This window comes from Balaenoptera ricei, chromosome 6 (assembly GCF_028023285.1).
Source record: "Balaenoptera ricei isolate mBalRic1 chromosome 6, mBalRic1.hap2, whole genome shotgun sequence".
NCBI lineage: Eukaryota > Metazoa > Chordata > Mammalia > Artiodactyla > Balaenopteridae > Balaenoptera > Balaenoptera ricei.
This window is the reverse complement of record NC_082644.1, coordinates 49,856,573-49,869,650: the sequence shown is the minus strand read 5'-3', so window position 1 is coordinate 49,869,650 and position 13,078 is coordinate 49,856,573.

The following is a 13,078-nucleotide window of genomic DNA, read 5'->3' as shown; positions in this document are numbered from 1 at the left end:
ATGCAAGAGAGAAGAGATATGGGGATATATGTATATGTATAACTGATTCACTTTGTTATAAAGCAGAAACTAACACACCATTGTAAAGCAATTATACTCCAATAAAGATGTTAAAAAATAAAAATAATTTCAATTTTCTTAAATTTACTGAGACATTTTTTGTGGCTAGCATGTGATCTATCCTGGATAAGGTTGTGTGTGCAATTTAAAAGACTGTGTATTCTACTGCTTTTTTCCTGTCTGGATAATCTGTCCATTGATATAAGTGGGGTATTAAAGTACCCTACTAGTATTGTGTTACTGTCAATTTCTCCCTTTATGTCTATTAATATTTGCTTTATGTGTTTAGGTGCTCCTATGTTGGGTGCACATGTACTTACAATTGTTATGTCTTCCTTTTGGATTGATCCCTTGATCACTATGTAATATCCTTTGTTTTAAAGTCTATTACATCCTTTGTTTTAAAGTCTGTTTTGTCTGATATAAGTATTGCTACCCCAGCTTTCTTTTCATCTCCATTTTCATGGAATGCCTGTTTCCGTCCCCTCTCTTTCCTTCTGTGTGTGTCTTTAGATCTGAAGTGAGTCTCTTATAGGCAGTATGTAGATGGGTCATGTTTTTGTATCCATTCAGCTACTGTACTTCTTTTGATTGGAGCATTTAGTCCATTTACATTTAAGGTAATTATTGGTAAGTATGTAATTATTGTCATTTTGTTAATTGTCTTTGGCTTGTTTTTGTAGTTCTTTGTTTCTTTCTTGTGATTTGATGACTATCTTTAGTGTTCTGTTTGTATTCCTTTCTCTTTTGTATGTGTGTATCTATTATAAATTTTTAGTTTGTGGTTGCTATGAGGTTCATATAGCAATCTCTCTCTCTGTCTCTCTGGATCTAGTATTGGCCTCTTCTTAGTGGGTAGGGCTATTTTCTGACACAGTGGGCTTTGGGTTCTGGGGTGTGCTAAAGCTGGTACTGGCCCACTGGTGAGTGGGATTGGATCCCAGTGTGGCTGAGGGGTCCAAGGGGTCTTGGATCTGATGTTGGCCTCTGGTAGTGGGAATAGATCCTGAGGTTGCTGGCTTTGAAGCCCAGGTTGTCCCAGAACTGGTGTCTGCCTGCTGGAGGGAAGAATTGGGGCCCAGGGGATCCCAGGGCTGGGCCTACCCACTGGTGGGCAGAGCCAGGTCCTGGGGTCTGTGACTGCAGGGCCCAGGGTGCTCAGAGCTGGTGTCAGACTGCTCATGGGTAGGGCTGGTGCCAGCCTGCTGGTGGGTGCGCTGTGTTCTTCTATGACAGGTTGCTGGTCTACAGTGATCTTGGGGCTGGTGTCTACCTGTGATCAGTAGGGCCATGGCCTAAGGGGTCCTGGGGATGGTGCCTGCCCACTGGTGTGTGAAGTTAGTCCCAGAGCTGGGGCTGGCCCTCTGGTCAGCAGAGCCGGGTCCCAGAGTTGGTGTGTCTGCATGCTGGTGGGTGGGGCTGGAGTGCAGGGGGTCTTGGGGCTGGTGCCTGCTCACCAGTGGGCAGAGCTGAGTCCCAGAGTCTCTGGCTGCAGGGCCGTGGGTGTCTCGGGGCGAGTGTGGTGTACTGGTATGTGGGGCCTGGTCCTGGACCCTCTGGTGGACAAGGGTGTGTCCTGGGGTGGCTGTTGGCTCAGAGGGTCTTAAGGCAACCTGCCTGCTGGTGGGTGGGGCTTTGTCCCCACCTGGCTAGTTGGTTGGCCTGAGGCATGCTGGTACTTGTGCCGATAAGCTGGTAGGTGGAGGGGGGTCCCAGTGGTGATGAACTAGATGGAGCAACTCCAAAATGGCTCTTGCCAGCAACAGTGTCCACGGTAGAACAAGCTCCTCCAAATGGCTGCCATTAGTGTCTGTGTCCCAAGGGTGATCTCCTGTAGCTTCCTGCCTCTTCAGGAAGCTCTCAAAGATCAGCAAGTAGATCTGATCCAGGGTCTTTCTAATTACTGCTTCTGCCCTGGCTGCTGGAGCATGTGAGATTTTGTGTGTGCCCTGTAAGAGTGGAGTTTCTGTTTCCCACAGCCCTCTGGCTCTCTGGAAAGTAAGCCCCACTGGCCTTCAAAGCCAGATGTTCTGGGGGCCCTTCTTCCCAATGCAGGACGCCTGGGCTGGGGAGCCCGATGTGAAGCTTGGACCCATTGCTCCCTGGGGAGAACCTCAGTTGTAATTATCTTCCTGTTTGTGGGTCACCCACCCGGAGGTATGGGGTCTTGACTCTACCTTGACTCTGCCCCTCCTACCCATCTCATTATTGTTCTTTCTTTATATCTTTTGTTGTAGAAGATCTTTTCTGCTAGTCTTCCAGTCTTTCTCATCAATAGTTGCTCTGTAAATAGCTGTAATTTTGGTGTGCCCATGGGAGGAGGTAAGCTCAGGGTCTTTCTACTCTGCCATCTTGGCTCAGTCTCCTTTCTTACCTTTTAATCTATGTTCTTAGGTAGTTTTGTAGTATGGGTATATTTATTTGTTTATATTTTTATTACATAGTAAATATGTAAAAATATATTTAGTGTATACACACACACACATATATATATAAACTGAAAATGCAACTGTAGAAAAAGGAGGCCATTCTGCAATTTCTCAAGGAAACAAGTTTGAGAAACATGTTAAAATGAAGGTATAGGAGAATTACTCTGTGTGTGTGTTTGTGTATTCTTACTTGCTTTTTTTTTTTTAATTTGTTTGCTTCCCTCAGGAACATGTTTTAACAGATGTTGTAGCAGGTTGATAGTAAATGATCTTTCAACCCAGAACGAAAATGAAACAGGTACCTCTAATCAAATAAACTCTTAATAGCCTCTGGTCAGTGAGAAAATTCAATTATCTAGTTAAGTTTAAAAATCAATAGTGGCCACTCCAAATTTGACTATAGTTATAAACCAACAAACTTGAACACATTCTCAAGATCAGAAATTCTTTCGGTCTAACATAAATATGTCAGAATCTGGGGAAAAAAAATGAATCAAAACCTCAAAGAGAATTAGGATGTTTAATGGTAGGTACATAAAACTTACTCAGAAAATATAATGACAAAGTTACCAAATACCAGTAACAAAAGATTACAGCTATTCAGTAATTTGGATTCAATATTCTTATACTTATGAATGATATATTTGTTTTGTATTTACCTGTTGTATCCAATGCATGTCATTCAGTGGAATCATCCCCAGCATTAGCAACTCCATTGTTTAAAGGCCTTGCCATCTAAGCTTCTCAGAGCCAGAGGCCTCAAGAGGCCGTGCTGTTGTTCAGTGGTTAAAAACTCCAATTTTGCCATCAGACACATGCATGTCCAAACTCTGACTCAGTACCCTTTTCTTTCAGAACATCAGTTTTATTATTTTTGCAATGGGGCTATTCATAGTGTATACTTCATATTAGTATTTAATTATCCTTTATGATAATTATCCTTATAGGATACTTAAAAGATTATAGGATAACTAAAACATTGCAGCTAATGTATGTAGTGCCAAAACAGAGCAACTGTTGAATATTCCTATTATAGTATAATATATAATAGCTAAATAATATAGCTACTATGACTCCATGTTTTGGTTTGGACTGCTTAAGTCATTTGTTAGACTAACACTGAGGTCATAGCTTTATAATGATTCGTATATAAAGTCCACATATTTTTATGATGCATCTATAATATGTGAGTTACTCTGCTGGCTTTTAAAAAATAGGAAAATAAATATAATATCACTTTTCTTAAGTAGCTTATAGTCAAGCAGGGAATACAGTGGCTGCTCACAGGTAACTGTAAATTTGTGATGGGCAAAATTACGTAAGAAAACAATTCTCTGGTAGTAAGAAGAAAAGGGAGATACCTCTGACTTAGTGGGAAGTGATCAATAAACTATAGTTATTATATTTAAAATAGTTATTGCTAACTCTAAATACAAAGCACTCTTGCAGAGCCAAATAAATAGGTCTTTAAAAATATAGGGGTATCACAAAATGAATTATTAAATCTATTAGCAGCATTCACATGAAATTTTTGTTAAAAATAAATAGAAAGGAAAGTAGAAGAAAAACTATTATAAAAAGTTAAGACTGAATGACTATAATGTACGTAAGGCAAGTAGACCTCATTGAGAAGAAATCTATGGCTGATTAAAATATGAGCTATCCCATTAATCACACAATACATTAGATAATAAGTTTTGGTTGTTAACTTGATATGCACCATTGAACATGGAGAAAAATATCACATAGGCAGGCAAGTGCACTAATGTATGACAATGTAATAGCTTGTGGATATTTCTTTTTGTAAATATGTCTACAGTTTTTCTAGTGTCTTACTGAACTGTGCTGTAAAATAAGGTTGTTCTTTAAGCCATAGAGATTAATGCTGCAGATTTTTCAACACTGGCAAAAAATTATGCATTTGAATAGAAGAAAGGGTGAGATAGAAATTAACATTTTTCATTCAGAATGTGTCATTCTAATATTTCATTCAATTTTGTAAGGAAGCTCTGAAGATGTTCGATTAAAAAAAATGTTTTGAAAAAAGAAAAACCAGTGACATATTCTACTGACAGGTAATTATGTGAACTAATTTCAAGACCAGTTTAAACCATGATCAAGGTTATTTAGCTGTCTGTGCTGTAGGGATCTAGTGAGCCTACCCTGAAAATTTGCTAATAGCACAAATAGGAAAGAATAGAAAAAGTGCTACGTTCTATAGGCCAAGTAATAGTTTTTACAGAAAATCACGACAGATTTCTTTTAACTTTGCTTTAGTAATATGAAAATTTAACACTTAATTGACTGTTAAACATAATTTTGAATAGGTCTCTTGTTTCCATCTTGCTTGATAAAGTAACATATATTCAGCAACTTATACCAAAGTTTCACTGCGATTATTATATTTGCTTCTGCTGTTCAGTAATGTCAGCCACTAGCCACGTGTGGCTATTGAGTACTTGAAACGTGGCTAGTCTGAATTGATAGAGACTATAAGTATCAAATATACAGATTTCAATGCTTTAAATAAAAAATAAAAGATGGTACAGTATCTCATTGGGATATTTAAGGTTTAATAAAAATGTATCAATTATACTTGTTTTTTACTCTTTTAATATGGAGGCAAGACAATTTAAAATTACATATGTGATTTGCATTTATGGATTGCATTGTATGTCTGTTGGTTAGTGCTGTTCTATGGGACCCATGAAGTAAACCACTGATAAAGGAAATAAAAAATTCCAAACAAAGAATCTTGACTTCTTCGGAACTGTATTAAAATGGCTCACATTCTGATCATAAAACTTGTTGTTTTAAGTTGTATGTAAATGGTTGTATATAAACCATGTAATTCAAAATACATTATGCATTAGAAAAAGGCACAAGAAAAATAGACTACAATTATATATGTATGGAAAGATAACATTGCAAAATATAAAACACAAAATACCCATTTTATTACACATTTCTTATCTGGGGAGTAGATCCTGCCTGTGGACTCTGTAACCATACTCATATAGATATTGTAATTACAGAGGAAACTCTTCCCCTTGATAGTCTGAAAGTTTCTGGAAAATTCATTTTCTCAGTGAAGATTTTTAATTGGCATCAGTCCAAATCAATTATACAAGAATCTTTGCCCAAGCCCTTCTTTTCACCCCTGCAAAAACAAGACAAAACAAAACAGTCCTCCCTCTCCCACAAAAAGGTCACATAAACCATCTGCTTGATTTCTTTTTTTAAGGTATGTATTTGTCAACAACAGGATCAGTAAGAGGGGGAAAAAGCCCCAAATGCAGTTATAAGCAAGAGCAACATAACAGGTGACTCTGGGGATTTATTGCTTTGGGGTACTACAATAGTCTGCCTTTGAGTTGATAAGTTAATAAATCAATCTTTATTGCCTGAAAGAATTTATGTGTATTCCAAAGTAAGCCATTTATGTTTTCATTTGCATTTTCTAAGATTAGTCCTTCATTTATATTTTAAAAATACTGTGCCTCTTCCAGGAATTATCTCCAAGTAAATTCAGAATGCAGTACTTATTCCCCAAGGCAGGGAGCCATCATATACCAGGGGTCACCATCAGATGGGGATATATTCCAAAGTGTTTTCTTCTGTATGTGTGTGTATGTTGGGGGTGCTTGTTACCTGAAAATGTCTGTGAAAGGTGTCTGTAGGGGCCACCATTGGGCTTTTGTGTGTGGGCCAGATCTGAGGTTTGATCCTTAAAGACCTGGAAAAAATATCCAACTTTTGAAAGTCTTAAGCAGAAACAGTTTGTGGATTCTAAACCTGTGCTCTCCAACATGGTTGCCACTTGCCACGTGCGGATTGTATCTAATGTGACTTGGAATATAACTAATGTGACTGAGAAACCGAACTTTTAATTTTATTTAACTTTACGGTAAATTTAAAAGCTGACATTAGATTGAGTGATTGGAAAACTTTTAAGCGTGCTTGGAACAACTTTGGGTTTCCTTTTTCAGCTGTAAACTTTATGATATATAAATGCAAATCAGGTATTTCCAATTAAAAAATTTCAAATTGAGATGTGCTGAAGGTATAAAATACCAGCCAAGTTTTGAAGGCTTAGTTTCTAAATGAATAATTAAAATAGCTCAGTAATAATTTTATACAGGTTACACATTGAAGTGATATCAGTTTGGATATTTGGGTTGGAATGTATTATTAAAGTTAATTTCACCTGTTTTTAAACTTTTTCTTAATGTGGCTACTAGGAAATTTAAAATTATGTATGTGCTTTGCATTATATTTCTATTAGACAGTGCTGTCTAAAACAAAGAGCAAAACACATGGAAATACACTTGAGATACTGAGATCATAAACGGGATAGGGCAACAAAAGTGAAAAACTAATGACAAGATAGTAAGGGTCAGTGGCAAATAAAAGAGAAGCAGGTCCTTAGCTGACCTTAGTGTTAGCAGATGAGTAGTGTGTAATGCCTGACCTGGCTCGTGGCTTAGAATTGAAAACATGACTCTTCAGATTTTTGTACCTTATAATCAATGATAAATAGGGTGTTTCTTTAATAATAATAATTATAATACCAGTTTTATTTTTAAAAAATGTCACTGCATTCCATCTCCTTTTAGTCTCCCTTATGGTACTGAGTACATTACATAGAGTCATTGAAAGGATTTTGCCACAATAAGCCTTTGAAACAAAATATACCAGAATTACAGGACAAGAAAAAAGAATGTTAAACCAAATTTCATTTCCAAGGGAAGAAATTTAAGGAAATAGTCACTCGGGCTACTTTGTTATGTAAAAATCTATCTCATAAACTAAATACTGGATTAAATTAATTCATTGGACAGTTTGGAACAAATTGTAATACACCACGTTTGCTTTGGAAGTCCTATTGCCCTCAAGTTTAAGTCAAGTAGCCCTTCTCCCTACATAAGTAAGATGCAAGGTCACTGTAGAATAATCAGAAACACCAACAAGCAAAAATGAGAAAATAATAATCACTGGTAACCTACACCACCCAGAGATAATGACTGTAAATTTCCCTTGCATTTTCTTTCAAGGAAATGCAGTTGGTTTTTATACAAGGTTCTGTATGTCTTAATAAGCATTGCATCACAAACTCTGTGTTTAATATTTTTCAACCTTTTCTTTGAACTCTCTTTGGACTGTTTTCATAGCCCAGACTGAGGTTATCAGTTATAGAAGCAGCAACTTAATAAATGATGTCTTGTTGGCTTGAAAGTATTATTCACATAGATTTCCAAAGTGCCAAAGATAAAACCAGGATGTGTTTTATTCACTAGAAAATCTTGTTGAACATTTTCTGACACTGTTAGTAAGATAAAGAGAATGTGGATGAAAGAGAAAACATGAATTCTGAACCTGAAGAGCCTGTGCTTATTAGTACTTTCAGCAGAAATTGTGAAGGGCCACCTCATCAGGCAGATTGATGAAGCCTTGTTAGGTAGGGGCTTGAGAGGAATGCCTCACAGAAAGCCCTGTAATGGTCCAGTGGATGCTTGACAAACATACATATCTGCCAGTGCTGCCCTTTAATTGGAAGGTGTTTGTATTTGTTTCCTATTTTAGAGGAAGATGTGCAAGCACATGTAATATTACATGGCAGTTTTAGTAGTGCTAGATCTGGGAATGCAAACCGGAGAACCTGAAGTTAGGCAAGTTCTTTGAGATGAAGTGGAGTGCAAAGTGTCCTTCTTCCATTCCTCAGATATTTACTTCCATTCTCCAACTTTACTCTCACTCTGTCCTTTTACTTAGTCTTGCTATTCAGTCTATTTTTAGGTGAGTTGAAAAATAAAAACATGCATCTTGAAGTTAGGAAAATGCTCAGGGTAATGTTCCAGAACCTTCTGTGTTTATTAATATTAATACCATTAGGTCCTTAAATACTGACATCTCTACTGCGCCTTACCCATCTCCCACCTTATCCCTGTTATCAGGGTGACTCAGGGGAATATGTGGGAGTTTCCTGATCTTTGAGATAATTTCTCAATTTAGATCAATGCCAAAAGTCATGAGAACTATTAGAATGTTTGAGGTTTCTTCAGATCTGGTCCAATTGGCAGGCTGATGGGACAAAGCCAACCCAGCTCCCCTGAGGTGTAAGTGGAGCTGCTGAGAACTTCCCATAGATGCCCTTGAGGTAGGTTTCACCCTAAGAACCTGTGCACTTGATTTGGGAACTTGGTACTTACTCTAACTCTGACCTACGCTGCATGGAATGTGTTAGCTCCAAACAATGTTAAGGTAGCCCTTATTCCATGGCAGTGTTGGCCATCCAGCTGCAAGGGATTTTAAAGATGGACTGAGGCTACGGTGGACAATATGACAAAGTATATGTGGAAGTGTCAAGAATACCTAGGGTATACTTGATTCCAAACAACAGCGTTCATCAATGCTCTCATTTACATATTTAGATTTCCATTTAACTACTATTTATTTTTTAGTACCAGGTATTGCAATGATCTCTGTGGACAGACAGACATGATTTCTGACCTCTTGGAATCAGACATTAATTCATAGTTATATGAAATCCCTTGATTAGGTGACATTGAAGCTGATGCAGTTTTGTGGTACATTGCTAGATGCTGGGAATATGAAGATACGCATAGCATAGTCCCTGCCCCTGAGGATTTCATGTCTAGGAAAGAGACATGCAAACCTATAATAACAGTCCTCTGTGAAAAGTGCTTTAGAGAAGCAAATGAATTGTAATGGATCCTGAAGGTTGTGGGTGATTAATGCTGTCTGACCATCTCAGGAAAGGCTTTATGAGATGACTTTAGATGTGGGTTTTGAAGGCTGAGGAAGACTACCAGGCAATCAACAAAACATAGCAAGTAATGGCTAGGAGGAAGAAAAGGCCAAGTATGTTTGGCAAACCCTAAGTAGAGAAGGAGGCCTAGGAAGGCATTTGGCCAAAGGTGAGATTACATAGTGTGGAATGGTAAAATTTAAGCAGTGTAAAATGTTGTATGAAAGAGTTTACACTTCACTTTTAGGAGTGGAGGCGTCATTGGAGTACTTTACTTAGGAGTTAGAAATCAATTTGTGTTTTTAGACTGATCATTCTGAGTGCAAAAGGAAGGGTGGCTTTGGCTTCTGGAGAGGCTGGGCCCAGGGAGGCTGATTAGAAGGCCACTGCAATCAGCCCTGAGACGGGAGAGAAGGACTTCAACTGTGGCAGTAGCCATGGAGATTTAAGAGATATTTAGGAGTGAAGATCAATGCTAATTGAAGAGACTGGCTAGGATAGATGAAGGAGAGAGAGGATTCCAGAATACATTGAGACTTCTACCTTCTGGGTAATTTATGGTATCCACGGAGCCAGTGCTGGCTAGTGGGGTTTGAATCCTGGCTCCACCACTTACCAAGTAAGCACTTGGAAGAAGTCACTTAAACTTGCCGAGCTTCATCCATACAAAAATGATTTAAAATAATTTTGTGGAATCTATGGGAAGATAATTATGAAAATGCTCAGTAAAATGCCTTGTCTGTAATCTACATTCAACATATATTTTCTTCATGAGGACTGAAGGACACTCTGGGTAAGGATGAATTGTATAAAATCAGAAATGGTTCAAGATAATGAGTTCAGTTTTAGGCATGCTGAGTTTAAAATTGGTATTTTATGTCTAGATGGATATATCCGGTATGTATTCAGAAACAGAGGTGGAGGACTTGGGGTGTGCAAATAAAAGTCTAAGAATTTGGAGATACAATTACTAGGTGATAGTTAAAATCTCCTGAGTGGATGAGATTCTACCAGCTATGGAGTAGCTAGCAGAAAAAATTTGAAGTCAATTCTCTGGTGTTCAATTTCTAAGTAAGTAGGCAGAGGAGGAAGAGCCCCCCCAAAAGCAGCTAAAACATGGTGTAAAAATTCGAACAAAACCTTGAAAATAACAAAACCTGCCAAGTACAAGAGGGGTACTTTAAGAAGGAAACCATTAGCACTCTGATAAGTCTTAGAACTGACAAGTAACTTGAGGAATAAAGAGAACTCTCTGAATATAACAACTAAGAGATCAGTGACAACCTTAGAGCAATTTCCAATTGGTGGTGAGGAGCAGAATGCAGATTGTGGTGAAATGAGGGGAGAACAGGAATGAAGAAATAGTCATGAGATATAGGGTGCTTTTTTAAGAAGTTTGGCAGGGAGGTCTGGGGTGGTAGTTCGAAGTGGATAAAGGATGAAGAAAAGAGGCTTTAATTTATAGTAATGGACACTAAGAGTAAAGACCTAGTATTGAGGAAGAGAAAGGAGACAAATGATGGGAGATAAATAATGAAGGAATGTTCTAGAAGAGGCTGCAGGTCAGGAAGTATAAATCATAAAGCATTTGCCTCAGGTGGAAGAAGGTACAACCTCCGTTTGAGTCAGGATGTAAGGGAATGAAGTTAGAAAGACTATTAATAATTGGAAATTAAGAAGCTTCCAGTGTTAAACCAGCTGTTGTTTTATCCTGTTAGCTTTTATTTTTTATTTTCTAATAATTTATGTTTTGAGTACCTTAATTAGATTGACTAGCACCTTCTAATGTTACCTCTAGATAAAATAAATTATTAAATTTTCATTCGGTAAAAGCTAAGTGGAACCTCACCTCTGACCTCTTTTTCCTGGGGGGAAAAAAAACACCTTAGAAAATACTGATTCTTAGTAAAGTAACCCCAAGAATGATGGGGGGTCAGAAATTGCACCAACTATGCCAGGTTCACAGACTCAGAGAAATATGTTCCCCTAATGATTGATTTGTATATCCTAGGGAAATGCTAGAAATAAACTCATGCAGGGTTGACATCGGGACATTGGAGTATATGTTAGTTCTTAAAATATACTTGTTCCAGTAATAAAATGATTTGTATTGTTTCACTAAGCTATAAATGAGGTTTGGGTTGAGGATTTGCTTGTTGGAAAGGTGTTTTTACATATCTTTTTTTTTTTTTAATATTAACTGTTAGCTCAAGCTTAAATTAGAATTGTAAGCAATTAATTTTGTATTTGACATTTGAAAATATAAGTACCACATGACCTTTCCTAGTAGATGAACATAGAGTTTCATTAGGTAATCTTCATGTTATTGTACTGTAAACACATAGAAACACAAAACGACCAGCCCCTCCTCGTGTTGGTGATTCTAGAAATGATAACGATCAGACTCTGGGTTCATATTATAAAGCAGTTGTAGTAAATTGTGCAGATGGAAGGGTCACAACTTTGAAACACATAGTCAAAGCTGATGGGAATTCAGCCCAAAGGCAGCATCTCAAATAAAGGTTTTCCAAGGAGTAAGACTATACAAAACAGGTTGGATTTTTAGGTATCTTAATATTGTAAGTATCTTAATATTATAGATATCTTAATAACATATAATATTGCTGGCTGCTCCTCTCAGCCCACTTAGAGTTATATTTTAATTTTACTATCATGTGGGGATCTTTAGTATCCTATCCTTGGTCTTCATCACTTCTTCTCTACCTTTTCACCTGGATGATCTTCTTAGTCATATTTTCAGGTTCACTAGTTATTCTGTTCAAGTGTTGTTTTGAAATATGTTTCTTTAGCTTTGATCTTCTTGCTATATTCATATATGTAAATTCAAACACTGAATGGATGTCTGTTTTTGACACCCAACAAAATTGATACTTAGTATTTTCAAAACTGAAATTGGGCTCTTTCCATCAAAACCACTTGTTCTCCTGTATTCCTTGCTTTAGTGAAGGAAACAAGCAAGTACCATGCGCTTAAGGTGGGAAGAAATCATAGTTTCACCATTCAGGTAAAAATCAAAGTCAGCATGTTGTGTCTCATTTCAGGTTTTTCCTTAAGCATGGCATTTGTTTTCAGTAGTGCTCATACCATTTTTAAATTTCTTTAAAAACATTGGCAACGTGGGTTATTTTTTCTTCCTGTGTCAGTATTGGTAATTTGTACTTCTAATAAAAATATCCTTTCATCCAAGTTTTAAATGTTATAGTTGTTTAAAAGAGTCTCTTAAGATAAAAATAAATTCTATCTATAGTTTTGGTCCTTTTATTTCTACCTTTTTAATGTATCTTTAAAAATTTTTGTTCTCTGTGGATGAAGACTTGTATTAGCATCTGGTGTTATCTCTTTATTTTTTGCTTTACATTTCATTAAGATACAATCTAATTTTCCCTCTTTGTACATGTTTTGAGTTTACTTTGTTCTTTTCCTAGCTATTTAGAATGACCTATTCAATATTATTATATTTTTTGATCTTTATGATATATGATGAATAGAAGATTATAGTCTCAAATGCATATAATTAGCTACTCTTCACAACACTTGATAGGTAATGTTTTGTGATTGTTATTGTTATGTGTTCAACTTGACTGAGCTAAGGGAAGCCCAGAGAGCTGGCAAAATATTGTTTCTGGGTTTCCCTGTAAGGGTAATTTTGGAAGAGATTAACATTTGAATCAGTAGACTGAGTAAAAAATATCTGCCCTCACCAATGTGCGTGGGCATCATCCAATCCATTGAGGGCCCCGATAGAACAAAAAGGTGGAGGAAAAGCACATATTCTCTCCCTCTGTCTTTCTCCTCCTCT